The sequence below is a fragment of the Trachypithecus francoisi genome, unplaced genomic scaffold (assembly GCF_009764315.1).
Source record: "Trachypithecus francoisi isolate TF-2019V2 unplaced genomic scaffold, Tfra_2.0 Lachesis_group8, whole genome shotgun sequence".
In the NCBI taxonomy this organism is placed as follows: Eukaryota; Metazoa; Chordata; class Mammalia; order Primates; family Cercopithecidae; genus Trachypithecus; species Trachypithecus francoisi.
The window spans coordinates 47,801,423-47,822,728 of NW_022681473.1; the positions used below are offsets into that span (position 1 = coordinate 47,801,423).

At 41.8% G+C, this 21,306-nt stretch overlaps 1 protein-coding gene across 10 annotated transcripts in view; it reads right to left on the reverse strand.

Moving 5' to 3' along the window:
* Positions 1-21,306, reverse strand: part of NUCB2 (nucleobindin 2) — a 65,931-nt gene that overhangs the window by 39,224 nt on the left and 5,401 nt on the right. For 2 of the 10 annotated variants that reach the window (XM_033208118.1, XM_033208115.1), the window contains exons 1-3: positions 17,613-17,760; positions 11,261-11,415; positions 7,427-7,510 (exon numbers count right to left, since the gene is read on the reverse strand). The gene's annotated coding sequence lies outside the window, so the exon portion shown is untranslated. Of the gene's footprint in view, positions 1-7,426; positions 7,511-11,260; positions 11,416-15,889; positions 16,067-17,612; positions 17,761-18,657; positions 18,813-21,306 lie in introns of those variants that run through there. The other 8 variants (XM_033208117.1, XM_033208110.1, XM_033208113.1 and 5 more) reach the window with 7 other exon arrangements.

The following is a 21,306-nucleotide window of genomic DNA, read 5'->3' on the forward strand; positions in this document are numbered from 1 at the left end:
TTTTTCCCATCCCCTGGCAACCACTAATCTACTTTCTAGCTGTATAGATTTGCCTATTCTGGTCATTTCATATAAATGGAATTATACAATATGTAGCCTTTTGTGTCTGCCTTTTATCACTTAGCAGTATGTTTCCAGGTACAACCACATTGTAACAAGTATCAGGACTTTATTTCTTTTTTATAGCTGAATAGATAGTCCATTGTATAGATATGTCACATTTGTTTATCCATTCATGAATTGATGGATATTTGGATTGTTTCTTTCAGGCAGTTTTGAATAATACTTCAGTGAACATTTATGTTCAAGTTACTGTGTTAACAGGTTTTCAATTCTTTTGGTTATATAACTAGGAGTAGAATTGCTGAGTCAGTTTGGTAACTCTAAGTTTAACTTTTTGAGGAACTGCCAAACTGTTTTCCAAAGTAGCTATACCATTTTACATTCTCACCACTTATATATGAGGGTTCTAATTTTTCCATATTCTTCCATGTGTTTTTGTCACTTCTGCTGCTGTCCTCTTCTGCCAAGTCTACCATAAAGAAGAAGAAAAGTCAAGAGAATGTGTTTGTATACATGGGTGTATGTGTGTGTGTGTGTGTGTGTGTCCTAACAACACCTGACAACATTTTTTTTTTTTTTTTTTTTGAGACAGAGTCTTGGTCTGTCGCCCAGGCTGGAGTGCAATGGCCCGATTTCGGCTCACTGCAACCTCCGTCTCCCAGGTTCAGCAATTCTCCTGCCTCAGCCTCCTGAGTAGCTGGGACTACAGGTACTCACCACCTGTAGTGAGGTTTTTTTTGTATTTTTAGTAGAGACAGGGTTTCACTATGTTAGCAAGGCTGGTCTCGAACCCCTGACCTCAGATGATCCACTCACCTTGGCCTCCCAAAGTGCTGAAATTACAGGCATGAGCCACTGCACCTAGCCTCTGACAATATCTTGAAGTTACAAAGTCACAAAGTTTCTGAGAAACTACTTTAAAACTCTAACTGAATTTATGGTTCCTAAAGATTTAATTGATCCCCAAGCTTTATTATAAATAACAACAGAAACCATCTATTGAATGTTTACTATGTACCAAGCAGTATGCTAAACTTTTAAAAAATATTAACACATCAACTCTTACAATGACTCTGTGAAGTCAATATTATTATCCCCATTTCAAAGTACAAGAAACTGAGACATATCACTTCTAGTTCACACAGCAGTCAGTCACACAGCCAGAGTGTAGACCTGGGGGTGACTGACTCCAAAGCCTCTGCTGGCTTTCCAGAAGTGGTTCTCAAAGTATGGTCCCTGGGACAGCAGCATTGGCATCACCTGGGAATTTGTTAGAAATGCAAATTCTCAAGGCCTACTCCATATTTTCTAAATCAGAGGCTCTGGGTATAGGGGGCCTCACAATCTGTGTTTTAACAAGCCCTATAGGTGATTCTGATACATGCCAACATTTGAAAACCACTGCCCTAGAACATACTGCCTCCCTTTGCTCTATTATTTACCAACCTCACCTACAATGAGAGACAAAGAGAATGCCCATCTCAAAGGTAAACTTGGATCCTTAAAAAACAGAAAGTGGGAAAAAAGAGAAATAGAAAGTGGGTTTTATACCAAGCAGTAAGGCAGAACTAAATTTAGGTCTATATTCTAATTCCAGCTGCACCACTTACTTGCTATGTGATCACAGGTTAGTCAATTAACTTTTCCCACTTCAGTTCCCTCATTTATAAAAATAAAAAAAATTTAAATAAGAGAATTTAACTTGAACTTAGTATTACTTAAGTACTTAAATTATATTATCTATTTATTCTTTTGAGTACAGATCTTTCCCGTTACCTAATCAGAAATACTTAAAAAAAAAAGAAGAAAAGCTGCTTGTACTCACACCATTCATTTAAAATGATTAAGTTATATGACTTGTAAATGCCTTTAAACTAAATATTGCTTATTCAGCTAGCTTAAAATTATATTGGTAAAGCAAGCGGCAGGCCTGGGTGCTGAGATACAACGATTAACAACAAGGAAATCAACCAGCAAAGAAAGTTCATATCTAGACACAATAAAAATGATGTAAAGCCAGGAAAGTTTCACACTTTGGAAACAAAATATGGAACATTATCCTCTCTAATCAAACTGAGAATTTGCTTCTGTGGAAGCAGAAACAAAGTTCCTCCTTGATTTCAGGTTTAGAGATTGTCAGACTTACATTTCATTCAAGTTGCATTTATTTTTAACTTTTGCAAGAAAGAGGACAATGAATTGTGACCGCCATTTCAAAGCCAAAAACTTTCACTTTTTGATAATTTTAAAGGACAAAAGACTGATTTTTTTTTTTTTAATGCAGTCTTACTCTGCCACCCAAGCTGGAGTACAGTGGCATGATCTTGCCTCACTGCAACCTCTGCCTCCCGGGTTCAAGTGATTACCCTGCCTCAACCTCCAGAGTAGCTGGGATTACAGGTGCAGGCCACCACACCCGGCTAGTTTTTGTATTTTTAGTAGAGACAGAATTTCACCATGTTGGCCAGGCTGGTCTTGAACTCCTGATCTGCCCGCCTCAGCCTCCCAAAGTGCTGGGATTACAGGCATGAGCCACTGCGCCTGGCCCAAAAGACTGATTTTCTTTTTTTTTTTTGAGACAGAGTCTCACTCTGTTGCCCAGGCTGGAGTGCAGTGGTGTGATCTCGGGTCACCACAACCTCTGCCTCCCAGGTTCAAGCAATTCTCCTGCCTTAGCCTCTTGAGTAGCTGGGACTACAGGTGTGCGCCACCATGCCTGGCTAATTTTTGTATTTTTAGTAGAGATGGGTTTCACTATGTTGGTCAGGTTGGTCTCAAACTCCTGACCTCGTGATCCGCCCGCCCTGGCCTCCCAAAGTGCTGGGATTACAGGCGTGAGCCACCATGCCTGGCCAAGACTGATATTTTTAAGGAGAAGTCTGTTGAAAAATAAAATACAACAGAACTGATTAATAGTAAATACAGCCAGAAACAAGAAGACACATATTATATGATTCAATTTATATAAATGTTGAAAATAGGCAAATCCACAGAGAAAGAAAGCAGATGACGGGTTGTTGAGGGTTGCTGGTGGAGGGAGGGGAAAATGAGAAATAAGTGCTAACTGGGTACAGGGTTCCTTTTTGGGATGATGAAAATATTCTAAAATTAAATCATTGAGATGGTTGCATAACCTTATGAATATACTAAAAAACAGTGAATTGTATACTGTAAAAGAGAGAATTGTATGATATATAAATTATATTTCAATTTTTTAAAAAGGAGTGAAAATAGAGCAAAAAAAATCCAAGCTTATAAAATGTGAAAATTTTTTAAAATACAATTTATGAACCACTATTACCCTTCTACACTAGCCATGTTCATAATTTTTCAAAATTATCCCATTTTCTATGTTCTTAATGATTTTTGTTTGCTTGTTCCACAATCACTAGAAAAGCATGTGAAAATCTTACATCATGATTTTGTCTGTTTTTCCTTATAATTCTGTTAATTTTTATTCAAATATTAGGTATATATAAATTTAAGATTTTCTAGCTTTACGGTAAATTTAATCTTTTATCTCATGACTGACCTTTATATCCTAACCATATTAGTATTTTTTTTTACTGTTTTTTGAGACAGGGTCTCAACATGTTGCCCAGGCCAGTCTCAAACTCTTGGGCTCAAGCGATCCTCTTGCCTCAGCCTCCCAAAGTGCTGGGATTAGAGGCATAAGCTACTACACCCAGCCTCAGTTAATGGAATATGAAAATTGTAATTGGCCACATGGGAACAGCAACATAGTCTTTGTTATGTGTATATGCATGAACTTTATTATAGTTATTATTATTGTCATAACTTCAGATTGAGTTTTTGCATTGTTGGTGCTTGTCATTGTAAATATCTTCACAAAGATTAAGCTGTGATTGGGCATTAAAATGAAAAGTTATTTTGTAAGCACAGAAACAAAGCAGCTGATGTTAGTGAAGGAAATACTTGATATTAGGGGAATAACAGCAAGTTTACTTTTTCTTATAGAGGAACAACTAAGTGCTTTACCTGACTTTAGACAGGAAGATACCTGCAAGGAGACAAAGCCATGTTACGTTTTGTTAGTAAAACACAACAGGATTACCTATCAGCAGCCAAACAATGCAGATGAAGATAGCAGAAACCAACAATGCCTCCAATAAATAAAAAAAACTCAAGGAACATAAGGCTGAATTGATGGACTCATGCAAATGTCAATTTGTCAGGAACTTCCTAAAATTACTGACTAGAAGCTGCATAACTTCCAGCAATGTATAGTTTAAGGAAAAAAACAAAGCTGAGTTTAGTCAACAGGAAATTCTGACAACATCCTGATGTTCTTTTACATGCCTCAAAATCTACATTAATGCTAAAGGTGGTAAAGAGATTGATACGAGAATGGTCAGAAAATAACAAATCACTGTAACATTGCTGTAAATGCCTACAGCCAAAAGTTGTTGCCATATTAAACATTAAATTATAAAATGATCTCCCCCAAGATGTTATATTAAGCATTTTTAAGAAGTAGGGGGTTGATGGATGGTGGCTGAGCTAAAGGAAGAGTAGCTAAATCTGATTTGAATGTTGAAGAGCTCTACATAATCTGACAAGTGTGTTTATTAGTTTAGTTCTTGATACATTCTGAGAGTGTGTATCTCAATAAAGAATATGTTGCCTGAAAAGTAACACAAGTTGGCATGATTCATGAAGGCCAGTCCTCCAGGTCTTCATCAACAGATCATTTAAGGAGAGTCTGAGGAAAGAATATGAATCTGAAAACTTCCTGTCATCGTCTTCTGATAAGATGAAGAAAGCACCAACACCAAGCTTGTAAAATTAGTAGAGGGGGCTTGGAAGAAAATCTCTGGCAAAAGGGTAAGAAGAGGCCAGGCGTGGTGGCTCACACCTGTAATGCCAGCACTTTGGGAGGCCAAGGCGGGCAGACTGGTTGAGGTTAGGAGTTCAAGACCAACCTGGCCAATATGATGAAACCCTGTTTCTACTAAAAATTACAAAAAATTAGCCGGGCATGGTGGTGCATGCCTGTAGTCCTAGTTACTTAGGAGGCTGAGGCAGGAGAATTGCCTGAACCTGGGAGATGAAGGTTGCAGTGAGCCGGATTGCACCACTGCATTCCAGACTGGGCAACAGAGTGAAAACCCATCTCAAAAAAAAAAAAAAAAAAGATATGTTATTAAATAGACTTTAAGGGCCAGGCACGGTGGCTCATGCCTGTAATCCCAACACTTTGGGAGGCTGAAGTGAGTGGATCACCTTAGGTGAGGAGTTTGCAACCAGCCTGGCCAACATAGCAAAACCCCGTCTCTACTAAAAATATGAAAATTAGCCCGGAGTGGTGGTGCATGCCTGTAGTCCCAGCTATTCGGGAGGCTGAGGCAGGAGAATGGCTTGAACCTGGGAGGCAGAGGTTGCAGTGAACCAAGACTGTGCCACTGCACTCCAGTCTGGGCAACAGAGAGGGACCCTGTCTCAAAAAAAAAAAAAAAAGAAAAAGAAGAAAGAAGAAAGAAGGAAGAAGGAAGAAGAAGAAGGGAGAAGGAGGAGGAGGAGGAGGAGGAGGAGGAGGAGGAGAAAAAGATAAAATAAAATAAATAGGCTTTAAGATTCCATTGGGCTGGGTGCAGTGGCTCGCACCTGTAATTCCAGCTACTCAGGAAGCTGAGGTGAGAAGATTGCTTGAACCCAGGAGTTCTAGGCTGCAGGGAGCTATGATTGTGCCACTGTACTCCAGTCTGGGTGACAGAGACCCCAGGGTGGAATAAAAGATTCTATCAATATTAAGACACACCATTGTATACCATACAGAAAAAAATGCTGCCAATTAAACTATACCACTGTGCTTTATCACTTACAATTCTATTTTATGTTTGCTGAAAGTATTTTTAGGCATATCATAGATTTTTCTCACATCATTTTTACACGCACATAAAGAAATTAAACGAAATAAACTGATTAAGGTATTCTAAGGACTTCTTCACCTTTGTAGTCCAAGTCTTTTTAAACACTTTCTTGAATTGTTACCTTTTGTGTTTTCCCATACAACACTGTTCTCTCTACCAGAGAGGAATGGTGATTTCTTCAAGCCATTTTTGGTTTTTGTTTTTTGAGACAGAGTCTCACTCTATTGCCCGTGCTGGAGTGCAGTGCCGTGATCTCAGATCACTGCAACCTCCACCTCCCGGGGTCAAGCAATTCCTGCCTCAGCCTCCTGAGTAGCTGGGATTACAGGTGTGTACCACCACGCCAGCTAATTTTTGTATTTTTAGTAGAGATTGGGTTTCACCATGTTGGCCAGGCTGGTCTCAAACTCCTGACCTCAAGCAATCTCCCCACTTTGGCCTCCCAAAGTGCTGGGATTACAGGAGTGAGCCAATGTGCCCTGCCCTTAAAGTTGATTTAATAACATATCTTTTTTTTTCTTCTTTTTGAGATGGAGTTTCACTCTGTTACCCAGGCTGGAATGCAGTGGTGCAATCTTGGCTCACTGCAACCTTCACCTCCCAGGTTCAAGCGATTCTCCTGCCTCAGCCTCCTGAGTAGCTAGGACTACAGGTGTGCACCACCATGCCCGGCTAATTTTTTGTATTTTTAGTAGAGACAGGGTTTTGTCATGTTGGCCAGGCTGGTCTTGAATTCCTAACCTCAACCAATCTGCCCACCTAAGCCTCCCAAAGTGCTGGGATTACAGGCGTGAGCCACCATGCTCAACCTTAATACCATATCTTGATTTTTAAATCTACCACCTTCTATAGCGCTTTTTCGTTTTTTTGTTTTTTGAGACAGGTTCTCATTCTGCCGCCCAGGCTGAACTGCAGTGGTAAGCTCACAGCTCACTGCAAGTTTGATTTCTTGGGCTCAAGAGATCCTCTTGCTTCAGCTTCTCATGTAGCTGGGCCCACAAGCAAGCCACCATGCATGGTGATTTTTTTTTTTTTTTTTTTGGCAGAGATGCGGTTTCATTATGTTGCTCAGGCTGATAGGGCTTTCTATTTATCCTGCCTCTCTCACCTTTTAAATTTTTTTTGATTGATGGAGAATGTTTTCCACTCATTTCTAATCTGTTAGTGCTTATTCTAGACATAACTAGGACAATTAATTTAAACACTTAACTCTACTTCTTAATAAGGCCTCAATAAACACCAACTGCATTAAAAAAAAAAAAAAAAAGTTAAGTATTCCAGCACATTAGGCCAAAAAATAATGACACAAAAATCTCTTTAAATACCAAGATGTCAAATGTGTCTGCATTAAAGGAATAACACTAAGTTTACTAGGTTTACAGATTTTCATGAACGAGAAAATATACAAATACCCATATAGAAGAAAGAAAGATGAGTAATAAGGACAGGCAACGGGAAGAAGGGGGACTAACCTACTTTTCTTCCACTATCAGGTCAGTAAGAATGACCTTCTCCTTTCCTTTATCACCCTCTTCTTTCATAAGAGAGATAAAGACCTAAAGAGGAGATACTGGACTGAACCAGGTTGAAACAGTAGACTCATCCAAACCAGGACGGGCTGATAATTTACTCTCTAAAGTAGGATGGTGTGAAATTCTAAATTTTGTAGTCATCTCAAGACAGAATGGAAGGCACTGACCCCAAAAGCATCAGAGCCTCAGGTAAAATTACAAAGTAAGCAGAGTTCTTAAGCTTCTCTTAGTATTCAGTAGATATAATTTCCTTAAATTTTAAAGTCCTAAAAGAAAGTTAATCTCTTCCCCTGTCTCAACCAAGTCAAAATTTCTATTCTGCTGGGCACAGAGGTTCATGCCTATAATCCCAGTACTTTGTGAGGACAAGGAGGGCGGATTCCTTGAGCCCAGGAGTTCAAGACCAGCCTGAGCAATATGGTGAAACCTCTGTCTCTACAAAAAATACAAAAATTAGTTGGGCATGGTGGCACATGCCTGTAGTCCCAGCTACTTGGTGGGGGATGAGGTGGGAGGATCACTTGAGCCTGGCAGCACTCTAGCCAGGGTGACAGAGTGAGAACATGTCTCAAAAAATAAAATGTCCATTCAAACACAGAGGCACATTTCTTAGCTACTGATTTATACCAGTAGTTATAAAGACTAAGTTTGCTTTGTGTGTGTGTGTGTGTGTGTGTGTGTGTGTGCGCGCGCGCGCATGCGCACATGTGTGCGTGTGTGTGTGCGTGTGCGTGTGTGTGATGGTTTCCTGTTTTGATTGTTGGGCAAGATATCCTGGAAGTGGCTAAAAAGAATTACCATAGATAACCGGGTTGAAAAGTACAGAAAACCGAAGATTTTCTCTTTCCTTGGAAGTAGTCTGTTTCTCCTTTATTATGTATCTTTTTTTTTTTTTTTTTTTTTTTGAGAGAGAGTCTCGCTCTGTTGCCCAGGCTGGACTGCAGCGCTGCAATCTCGGCTCACTGCAACCTCCGCCTCCCGGGTTCAAGCAATTCTCCTGCCTCAGCCTCCTAAGTAGCTGGGACTACAGGCACGTGCCATCACACCCAGCTAATTTTTTGTGCTTTTTTTTAGTAGAGATGGGGTTTCACCATGTTGGCCAGGCTAGTCTTGATCTCTTGACCTCGTGATCGGCCCGCCTCAGCCTCCCAAAGTGCTGGGATTACAGGCGTGAGCCACCGTGCCCGGCCTCCTTTACTTATCTTTTTCCATCTTCCTCAATCCTCTTCTTTTGCCCCTCTTCCTTTTCAATTAAAGGCTGAACTGAAGAATGTTTCCTTTAACCTATTATAAGTAAGTATGTATGTATGCATGCATGTATGTATTGAGACTTTGTTTCTAAAAACAAAACTAAACTAATATTTATGTATTAAGTAACGACTGTGGTACCAGGTACTATGCTAGAAGACAAAGGTAAGTGAGATCGACATAGTCCTTACCCTCACAGGGCTTCAATCTAGTGAGGAAGATAAGCTATTAAATACAATCGCAATTTTTAAAATGCTGCTTACAAAACAATGCATAGCATGATCCTTTTCTGTTAATTAAAGAAATGTAAAAGTCATGAAAATGGTATTCACCAAACAGACATTCTCAGTCAGGTGAATTATAATGTTAAATGTCTCTTAAAAACAAAACTGGATTGTTTTTATGGTCACAAGTCTCCTGATTATTTTATTTGAGGTCAACGAGTCTAGATCAGAAAAAAGGAAACTGCAGCACTAGCAGCAAAAGAATTACTGTAGTTTGTGCCTACTAATACAACCAAAAAATGTAAAAACTTTCAAAAATACAAATATACTGTGTAGAAATAAAATCTTAACTTACTGTCTCCCTTCTAAAAACTCTAAAAGATTGACTGAATCTTTAGAATCTTTCTCACTCCAATTTCCATTCCCTGAATTTCTTTCTCTCAAAGCTATTTATTTCAGTTTACTTTTTGAAATAGAAACAATGACAATTGAACCATTTTGCATGACAAGTATAGGGTATATTATATATTATATATTATAAATATATAAATTAAATATTATATTTATATAACATTCACCAAGAAAAGTCTGGAAGGGGCCTGGCACAGTGGCTCACTCCTGTCTGTAATCCCAGCACTCTGGGAGGCTGAGGCGGGCAGATCACCTGAGGTCAGGAGTTCAAGACCAGCCTGGCCAACAGGGTGAGACCCCCCCCATCTCTACTAAAAATACAAAAATTAGTTCAGTGTGGTGGTGGATGCCTGCAGTCCCAGCTACTCAGGAGGCTGAGGCAGGAGAATCACTTGAACATGGGAAGTGGAGGCTGCAGTGAGCAGAGATCACGCCATTGCACTCCAGCCTGGGTGAAAGAGTGAGACTCCATCTCAACAACAACAAAAAAAGTCTGGAAGGAAATAAAATATTGGTGTGGCTAAATAAGTTAAGCAAGAACTAGTAGTAAGAAAATTTCAAGAGAACTAATAGTTAAGTGGTTAAAAAAGAAGAAGAAAGAAAAAGAACAAACTACTTTTAGTTAGCAAGGAATGCAAGTGTTCCTCATGTGACCATAGTGAAATGTATCTTGAGATGAATTATATTTACTTTCAATATAAATTTACTTTCTGATGATTAGTTATGTGATACCCTTGGGATAACTTACCTCTGTCATTTTAGTGCCTTGCTTACAGCAAGTAGCTCAATAAATGTTAGCTCTTTTTAACACAACCATAAAATGTACAACAATCATCTATTGAGCATTTATGGGTAATGTTTAAAAATAACCAGAACAGGCCGGGCGCGGTGGCTCAAGCCTGTAATCCCAGCACTTTGGGAGGCCGAGACGGGCGGATCACGAGGTATGGAGATCGAGACCATCCTGGCTAACACGGTGAAACCCCGTCTCTACTAAAAAAAAAATACAAAAAACTAGCCGGGCGAGGTGGCGGGCGCCTGTAGTCCCAGCTACTCAGGAGGCTGAGGCAGGAGAATGGCGTAAACCCGGGAGGCGGAGCTTGCAGTGAGCTGAGATCCGGCCACTGCACTCCAGCCTGGGTGACAGAGCAAGACTCCGTCTCAAAAAAAAAATAAAATAAAATAACCAGAACAAATACACAAATAAGACAGAAAGGCTTCTATAATGAATTAAGGGCTAAAAGTAAAAACAGAAACACAATTTATTAGATGAAGATTATTTCCTTCTGTAGTTAATAGTCAGACTTAAATCTCTGCCATGGCAAATTACAGAAGCTTCTATGAGTGGTTATCACAGATTACAGATTTCAGAGCTGAAAGATAAAAAGATTCATATCATGGCAGAGACTTCTATTTGCTTGCTAATATCCAAATCTTTCCTTCCTTCTCAGTAACAAACGCCCAGTTTTAAAGAGGGCAGCCATGCATTCCGCTACATTTCCCTGTTTTCTTATAGCCTCAGCCTTGGTTCAGGAATTCTCCTTAAAGGAAGAGGATGCATCTTTCTTCGCCTATGCTTTGCTGCCTGGAACAGGACAGTGATGGTTAGAAATCTGGCAGCTATCTTGGACTTACAAGAACCAGTGCTACAAGAACATCTTAGGGATCACTGATAAAAGAACTGAAAGAAGCTTAAGTCTCTGATGACTTTATAAAGCCACTATACCCATCCTAGAGTGCTATTTCAATTATTATTTTATATAAGAAAGTAAATATTGCATGTTTAAGCCATCTGTGAGTCTGTTTTTGGTTTTTCTTTTTTTGTATTTTGGTGGTGGTGGTAGTGGTAGTCATTTTTCTTTGCAACCAAATGCAATTCTTGAGTACTTACGTTCAGGCAGGTAAATAATTTTTATCTCCTTTTTACAGATGAGACAACTGAGGTCGAGAGAGATAAGATGACTTGCACAATACCAAAATAGTGAAGAGATGGGTCTTGGCTCCTAGCCCAATGTTTTTTCACTAAAAACTGGCTTGTAACACGTTCTAAATGTAAAAAAAAAAAAAACAAATAAATAAAAAGACACAAAATTACAAAATTTAGACTTTTTACAGTAGTAACGGTACATGATAATGTATGCATTTGTCACATAATGTGAAAAGTGCCAAATTTTTATGATGTGGAAGGAGACTAAATTATATCATATTCCAGTAAGGAAGGGAGAAAGATACGTGAAATAAACAGAATCAAAACCAGAATAAACAAAGATGTTGGCCAGGCACAGTGGCTCCTGCTTGTAATCCCAGCACTTTGGGAGGACGAGGAGAGATCACCTGAGGTCAGGAGTTCTAGATCAGCCGGCCCAATGTGGTGAAACCCCATCTCTACTAAACAAATACAAAAATTAGTCGGGCACAGTGGCAGGTGCCTGTAGTTCCAGCTATTCAAGAGGCTTAGGCACAAGAATCTCTTGAACCTGGGAAGCAAAGGTTGCAGTGAACCGAAATGATGCTACTGCACTCTAGCCTGGGTGACAGAGTGAGACTCTGTCTTGGGGAAAAAAAAAAAAAAAGATATTGATTTATTATTCCCAAATTGTACTGTATTCTTCCCCTCCTGAATAACTAAGAGGAATTCAGATTAAAAACTTATTTTTTTCAGCAATGAGACTTCAAGATATAGGGCAACTTTTCCTGTTAAATCCTTAACTGGAATTTTTCTTTACTCTTACCACCACTTTAAAAAAATTAACTTTGTTCCTAGTTTGTCACAGAGATCAATAATAAGATGAAATATCTCAAATTCTTTTTTGAAACTCCATAAAATTACATGTAAAACACAAAGCAGCTCATGTGCAAACTCGTTAGTGAACATAAGCAGTTATTTCTAAGTAGTCTGTTAAAAAAAAGCAAATAAAATATTTTCAAATTTTAAGGACACAGGTATTTCTTTTTTTATATATGGTATATTTAACATAAAATAATCTATGCAGGAGAGTAATCATATGCATGTTGTATTTTGGAAAGGTATATGACTTTTATTGACACAACATGGTAAAAAATAAATACACAAACAGCAGATCAAATCCTAACTTCCCCTATTTACTTGCAAGCTACTTCTTGCCTCTGAGTCTTGATTTTCCTACCTGGAAAATTGAGCTCATACCTCTTCACAGGTTTGTTGATAGGAGGAAAATAAGAATGAATACAAAGTAACCAGCACAGTGCACGACAATGGTAATTGCTCAATAAGTATTAACGCCTTTCTTGTCTTGAAAAGGAAACATAAAGAAATATGAAAATCTGTCTGTAAACACCCAAAGTGGTAGAACTTAAAAAGCAAGACCAGGTTGGGTGTGGTGGCTCACACCTATAATCCCAGCACTTTAAAAGGCTGAGGCGGGTGGATCACTTGAGCGCAGGAGTTCAAAACAAGCTTGGGCAACATGGTGAAACCCCGCCTCTACAAAAAAATCAAAAAATTACCTGGGTGTGGTGGTGTGCACCTGTAGTCCCAGCTACTCAGGAAGCTGAGATGGGAGGATTGCTTGAGCCCAGGAGATCAAGGCTGCAGTGAGCCATTCTTACCACTGTACTCCAGCCTGGATGACAGAGAAAGATCCTGTCTTAAAAAAAAAAAAAAAAGTAAAAAAACAAAACAAAAAGCAAGCAAGACCAGTTTGACATACAACTTTAAAAGTCGTTTTAGTTTTTGTTTTTGTTTTTTGAGACAGGGTCTGACTCTATCACCCAGGCTGGAGTGCAGAGGCGCTATCTCGGCTCATTAAAACCTCCACCTGGGTGCGGTGGCTCACGCCTGTAATCCCGGCACTTTGGGAGGCCGAGGTTGGCGGATCACAAGGTCAGGAGATCAAGACCATCCTGGCTAACATGGTGAAACCCCATCTCCACTAAAAATACAAAAAATTAGCCGGGCGTAGTGGCGGGTGCCTGAAGTCCCAGCTACTAGGGAGGCTGAGGCAGGAGAATCACCTGAACCTGAGAGGCAGAGCTTGCAATGAGCCGAGATCGCACCACTGCACTCCAGCCTGGGCGATAGAGGGAGACTCCATCTTAAACAAACAAACAAACAAAAAAAAACACCTCCACCTCCCAGGCTCAAGCCATCCTTCCACCTCAGCCTCCAGAGTAGCTGGGACTACAGGCACACACCACCACGCCTGGCTAGTTTTTAAAATTTTTGGTAGAGATGGGCTTTCACCATGTTGCCCAGGCTGGTCTCAAACCTGTGAGCCAAGTGATCTGCCCACCTTAGCCTCCCAAAGCCTGGAATTACAGGCGTGAGTCATCATGCCTGGCCTTACAGTCATTTTTGAAAGGCCACACTGCCAGAACCAAAGTCCTGACACAGTTATAGGCCAATGAAAGCAATGCATCCAACATAATCTCTTCCTTCCAATCTTAAATCAGAACTGTAGCAAGAGACTCAGGCTTCCTTCTCTAAGGCACTACCTTGTGCTAGGAAATGTGGATTGCTTCTTCTTATTATCAATGTTACAAATCTAATGATAAAACAAGGTAGGGTGAAGAAAAATAAACGGCTTTTGAGTTTCTCCACAGCACCAGTGTCAAGGGCCACAGACAGCCTGGTGCTCACCTCCATTTTCCCTTCGAAAATGAAAGTCAATGGGAAAGTGAGGTTCAAATAAAATATCAAGTGTATGACCAGCTGAGCTGGACTACAGTTTTTCCCTGACCAAGACATTAGTATAGATCTTAGAGCCTCTGTTGTCTGCATCTGTAAAAAAGGACACTTACCAAGGAAACTATTTTATCTCCTTTTTTCCAGTCTTAACAATGGGTTGAAGTATCCTAGATTATAGGCTTATGAAAAACAGATCTGTATCACTCAATAAACATATTATTAAAATTATAATCTCTTTATTATTTACATATACTGTACTTCAGATAATTAAAATACACTGCCAAGAAAAAAAAAAACTCTGCCAAGGCCAGGTGTAGTGGCTCACGTCTGTAATTTCAGCACTTTGGGAGGCCGAGGCAGGCAGATTGCTTGAGCCTAGAAGTTTGAGACCAGGACAACATGGTGAGGCCTCTTCTCTACAAAAAAAAATACTTAAAAATGAGCAGGGTGTGGTGGCATGCGCCTTTAGTCCTAGCTACTCAGGAGACTGAGGTAGGAGGATCACTTGAGCCTGGCAGTTCCAGCCTGCAATAAGCCATGATCACGCCAGCCAGCCTGGGCAACAGAGCAAGGCCCTGTTTCAAAAGATAAAAATAAAAAAAAATAAAAATAAGCTCTGCCAAAAATAAAATCAAGTAACTACTATCTGAACTTCTATTAGGCTGCTTTAGGATTTTAGAATCAGAGAATTCTAAGATCAGAAATAATCTTGGAGGTAAAGTAGTCCTCCCTAATCTGCTATTTCACTTTCTGCAGTTTCAATTACCTAAGGTAAAACAAGGTATTTTGAAAGATCACATTCATATAACTTTGATTACAGTGTATTATTATTATTTATTCATTTTGTTATTATATATGTATAGCAAAAAACATAGCGTATATAAGGTTTGGTACTATCTGTAGTTTCAGGCATCCATTGGGACCCTTGGAACATATCCCTCTAGGACAAAGAAGGACTACTGTAATCTCATTCAGCCCTACTTTTATAAAAGGTTATAAATACAGAAGGAAGTTAACTGACTTTGGCCAAGTTCATTTGGCAGAGCCCGCACTGGAATCTGGCCACGAAATTCTAACTAAATATACTTTTCACCACCTCATGGTTGTAAAAAAAGTTTTGATTGAAAATAATTAAAATGATTGAAGTTTTTCCTTGAATAAATTATTTGAAATGGTTAGTAGCCTGTTTTTTGTTTTGTTTTTGAGACATAGTTTTGCTCTAGTTGCCCAGACTGGAGTGCAATAGCACAATCTCGGCTCACTGCAACCTCTGCCTCTCGGGTTCAAGCAGCCTGCCTCAGCCTCCTGAGTAGTTGGGATTACAGGTGCCCGCCACCATGTCGGGCTAATTTTTGTATTTTTAGTAGAGATGGGGTTTCACCATGTTGGCCAGGTTGGTCTCGACCTCCTGGACTCAAGTGATCCACCCGCCTCAGCCTCCCAAAGTGCTGGGATTATAGACATCAGCCACCATGCCTGGCCTAAAGGATTATTTTCAATACATTTTTAAATCCTGCACTTGATTCTGCCAGCAACCTAGTACTCAAAAAGGTATTTTGTAGACCCCAGCCTTCAAAAGGGTCCTTAGAAAGTGGAAAGCAATTTCAATATTATTCTAAGTAATGCAAAATTAGTTTAGTATGTGTTCAGAGATTCATAACATACCCCAAAACAGACATCTGAATTGATGTTATTGATATTAGTGCCCATAATTAGCAGTGTTTTGAAAAGTACCCTAATTGTCTTAATTGTGCATTTTATCTCAACTGTTTTTCACAGAGCACAAACCAACTTGGCAAAAAGCATGCTGAAAGGATATATACAAAATGTGTGATATGAACAATATGTACGTACCTTGGGATAGCAAAGAAAGGTAAACACAACACAGACAGATTCGACTCTTAGAAGATGGGTCGGCCAGGCACGGTGGCTCACGTCTGGTAATCCCAGCACTCTGGAAGGCCAAGGCGGGTGGATCACCTGAGGTCAGGAGTTCGAGACCAGCCTGGCCAACACGGTGAAACCCCGTCTCTAATAAAAATACAAAAAATTAGCTGGCTGTGGTGGTGGGTCCCTGTAATCCCAGCTACTCGATGGTCTGAGGCAGAAGAATCCCTTTAATCCGGGAGGTGGAGGTTGCAGTGAGCCGAGATTGGGCCATTGCACTCCAGCCTGGATGACAGAGTGAGACTCCGTCTCAAAAAAAAAAAAAGAAAAAAAGAAAAAAAAATGGGTAAAATTTGGATAGACAGAGAAGGGCATGAGTAAACACATGGAGACAGAAATAAATTTTTGACTCCTTTAAATTTCTAAAATTGTCTAGTTAAAAAAAAAAAAAATTGACCCCCTACTACAAAGGTAGATGAGATCACGGAGAGCCTGAAGACCATGATGAGAAATGGAAGTTTTCATGTTCATCCTAATTATGACAGTGATATTATTTGAGATTTCATTTCTAATTCTAAATTTCCAAAATTTTAATTTTTGACCCTATTAGCTCAGGAAGATTTGTGGAAATATTTGTTCAACATTTGTTGAACTTATTCAAGTCTCAAAAAACAAGAACATTCCTTAAAGCATCTCTCTCATCAATTCTTTAAACTTTCCCATAAGGAAAGTCCACAATCTCCCTCAAACAAAATTCACTATCAGAAATATTTGCATTTAACCTGCCCCTAGTTTTAAACCAAGGTAATAACTTTTAGTGTTCATACTCGTCCATGAATTTAACAGAGCCTTAGTAGCAGACTTAGATGGTAGCACTAGCTTGTTCAATTGCATAAAATGTACATTATTCAATTTAGGAGTTTAGTGGACACAGAATTTCAAGAGGTTCTGTCTCTCAAAAATCATAATGGTTCCTGTTCATTTTCATTCCCTCATATTCCCTCTCTCCCTCTTTCCCTCTCTCTCCTAGCCATTTGATACTGTAAAATAATTGTCATCTACGACCGTTGCAAACATCAACCACAGTAACCACATTTGCTCACTGAGTTAGCACTTAGCAGGTGCAAAAAGGAAGTACTCTATTTCTCATCTCCTAAAACCAAAAGGGTTCATCTCGTAACTAATTTGTCACTTAAGAGAAAAGGATATCACGACTGATACTAACTTTCTCCTAAGTGTCAGAGGTTGCCGGCTTAACCAGACCGGAGAAGAGCAGGATCCCCGGGCCTAGCTTTGCTCAGCGGCGCAGGGAAGCATCGCCTGGAATTGGTGGGTGTCCCTCCTCACTAGTGGGCACCCGCTCGCCCAGCGACCTGCCCAGACCCGACGGGACCCCGCTAGGGTCTCGGCTCGGCACCTACCCTCTCCTGCTCCCTGCCAGGAGCCAGCCACCCTCCTCGACCCCGAAGAAAGCACGCGTGCCCTGCTGCGAGTGGAGTAGAAGGAACCCAGAGCTCCGGCTGGCGCTGGGAGCCCCCTCCCCGCCGCTGCCCCGCCCACTGCACGGCCCCCGCCACCCTCACTGCTCTGGCAAGGCAGGCGAAGACCTGAGCCTTATCTCCGGACCCCCCCCCACCCCCCAACCTCCCGCCGCGCTGCTCCGCACCGACCGCGCGGCCACCGGCCTTACCTGGCCGGGTCTCGGTGAGCGAGGCTGCGCCTGGTGCTTGCTTCCAGCGCACAAACCTGTCCTCCAGCCCCCAGCCCACCGCTCCGCTCTGCCCCTCCTCCCGCCGCGCGTGCCCGCCTCCTGGCTGCCATGGCGACAGTTCCCACACCCTGCCGCCGCTGATTGGTCCGGTTCGGGATTGCTGACGACGCCGATTGGCGGGAGCAGGGACACGGCCGCTCCGTGGAACCTGGAGGCGGGCGGTGGGGGAGCGCCGAAACTATGGAGCCTGCGGGGAGGCTGAGCCAGGAGGGACGTGGCGCTCTGAGATGCGGGCTCGGGAGGCCGCGCCTCTTCCTTCCCTAGCTTTCCCGGAGAAGCCTGTGGAGCAGGACTTGGGCGGGTGAGGTGCCGTCCCGAGACCCGGGCAGAGCCCCAGGGATCGCCTCTCCCTTGGCCGCTGGCCTGCGCCTGCAGCGCCCACGCGGGTCAGAGAATGGCTGTCAGGCCCATTCTTGCCCACAGGCCTCGCTCGGCTCTGACACCCCGGTCCTCCGCCTTGGCGGGAATCTTACCGGCATTTGTAACCGCACCCACCCCCGTTATGCTGGGCCCTCGGTCACTGTGGTTTAACTGTTATTTACCCCACATTTTCTCTCGTCGATTCGCAGACAGCTCTTTCCTCTGCATCCTCCCCCAGAGAACAGACATCTACTCCAAACCCCTCATTTTAAAGATGGGGAAACTGAGGCTCAAAGATGCACATGGGTAGCTTGAGGTTTCCAGAAGCTTTTGGAGCCACAGGCTGTTTACGAAGTTTCATTCTGCCAATTAGTTTTTTTCACCTGAAAAATTGGTATCATATACCTTAGGGTTATTCACGAAGATTGAATGAGATAACATTGCCAGGAAAACAGTACAGGCCAGGCATGGTGACTCACCCTGTAATCCCAGCACTTTGGGAGGCCAAGGCAGGAGGATGGCTTGAGCTCAAAAATTTGAGACCAATCTGGACAACAGTGAGATCCCATCTCTACAATAATATTTTTTTCTTTTTTATCTTTACCACAACGATGTTTCAGTCTGAAGAAAATATTTAAAAATTTGCCAGGCGCTGGGTCACACATCTGTACTACTCAGGAGATGGAGGCGGGAGGATCACTTGAGCTCAGAAGGCCGAAGGTGCAGTGAACCATGATCATTGTGCCACAGAGTGAGACCCTGTCTCAAACAAACAAACAAAAAACACACATACAACAGTACAGAATCTGCCACATAGTGTGTTAGCAATGAAAGCTTCTGTTATCTGGAAGTATTACCAGGCAGATTGCCTCTGTTGCACAACTGGACTCTGTGTGCCCCTAACTGTATGATTTGCAAGTTATTTAAGTGCTCTGTGCCTCCATGTCCTTGTCTGTAAAATGAAGATAATAATAGTACCCTCCTACTTACAGCATAGCAAATTAATTTAAAAAGTGACTGGGGCCGGGCGCGGTGGCTCAAGCCTGTAATCCCAGCACTTTGGGAGGCCGAGACGGGCGGATCACAAGGTCAGGAGATCAAGACCATCCTGGCTAACACGGTGAAACCCCGTCTCTACTAAAGAATATAAAAAACTAGCCGGGCGAGGTGGCGGGCGCTTGTAGTCCCAGCTACTCGGGAGGCTGAGGCAGGAGAATGGCGTAAACCCGGGAGGAGGAGCTTGCAGTGAGCTGAGATCCGGCCACTGCACTCCAGCCTGGGCGACAGAGCGAGACTCCGTCTCAAAAAAAAAAAAAAAAAAAAAAAGTGACTGGCACATTGTAAATTTTCAATAAATGTTAATTAACTATTCTCAGAGTAGTGGCTGAGCTGGGACTATAACTTAGGTCTCTGGATTTCAACCCAATCGTATTTATTTATTTATTTAGAGAGAGGGTCTCCCTCTGTTGCCCAGGCTGGAGTGGAGTGGCACAATCTCAGCTCACTGCAGCCTCAACCTCGCAGTCTCAAGCAATCCTCCCACCTCAGCCTCCCAAATAGCTGGGACTACAAGCGCACACCACCATGCCTAGCTAATTTTTTGGCATTTTTTGTAGAGATGGATTTTTGCCATGTTTTCCAGGCTGGTCTCAAAGTTCTGGACTCAAGTGATCTGCCCGCGTCAGCCTCCCAAAGATTAGAGGCGTGAACCACCACACCTGGCCTCAATTATCTTTACTAACACTTCTCATCCACATACATAGATCAGTACCTCAAGGTTAAGCTCCATTTTGAGGTTCAGGAGAAGAGGACCCTTGTCCATTTTATTTATCCTTTTTGAAGTTCAGGAGAAGACTACACTTGTCCATTTTATTTAAATCAAGATCTTAATCTATCTGCCTTATCATCATGAAAGTCCAAGAATGTTGTGGCACTACCTCAGCTGAAGGGTTAAGCGCAAAGGCATATGTAAGGAAATAGTCATATTTGGCTCTAATGGATAAATTGAAGAGTAAAGGCACTAGAGAAGAAAGGATATTCAGGAGGATATCAGGTTAGCGGTATAGGAAAACTAAATTTCAATTTGAAAAACATGGGAAATTTTATTATCTAGGTATTGGTTATATATAATTAGTAACCATTGGTGGTGTCAGATCAGAAGACCATACCACATCCTAACACTACAAAACACTAGAACTAGACTGTAAACACACTGAAGGCAGGAACTATCTTGTGCATGTTTACTAGCTATTATCTAGCACAGATGAACACACAGTGCCTGAATTAGGCATTAAAACTTAGGATAGGCCAGGCAAGTAGGTGGCTCACACCTGTAATCCCAACACCTTGGGAGGCTGAGGTGGGCAGATCACTTGAGGTCAGGAGTTTGAGACCAGCCTGGCCAACATGGTAAAACTTTCTTGTCTCTACTAAAAATACTAACATGGTGAAACCCCGTCTCTGCTAAAAATAGCTAAGTGTGGTGGTGCACGCTTGTAATCCCAGCTACTTGAGAGGCTAAGGCAGGAGGATCACTTGAATCAAGGAGGTGGAGGTTGCAATGAGCTGAGATTGCGCCACTGCACTCCAGCCTGGACAACAGAGCAAGACCCTGTCTCAAAAAAAAAAAAGACCTGTGTTGGGCCCAGTGGCATACACCTGTAGTCTCAGATACTCAGGAGGCTGAGGCAGGAGAATAGCTGGAAACCAGTTCTGGGCTGTAGTGTGCTATGACACCTGGGTGTCTGCACTGTTTGACATTAATGGGGTGAACTTGGCTGGGCACGGTGGCTCACACGTGTAATCCCAGCACTTTGTGAGGCTGAAGCTGGCAGATCATCTGAGGTCAGGAGTTCAAGACCAGCCTGACCAACATGGCCAAACTCCATCTCTACTAAAAATACAAAAATTAGCCAGGCGTGGTGGCACATGCCTGTAATCCTAGACACTTGGGAGGCTGAGGAGTATGGCTTGAACCTGGGAGGCAGAAGTTGCGGTGAGCACTGTTGAGATTGCACTGTTGCACTCCAGCCTGGGTGATAAGAGTGACACTCTGCCTCAAAACAAACAAACAAACAAAAAAGTGTGAACTCCTAGGAGCAGGAGACTGATGCAGAGCAGGAAAGCCCCAAAATTGAGGGTTCTTGGCTTCACCCAGGAAAGAATTCAAGGGTGAGCTGGTGGTGTTAAACAGCAACTTTTATTGAAGCAGCAGTACACGGCAGCAGCAGAGGTACTACTCCTTGCAGAGTAG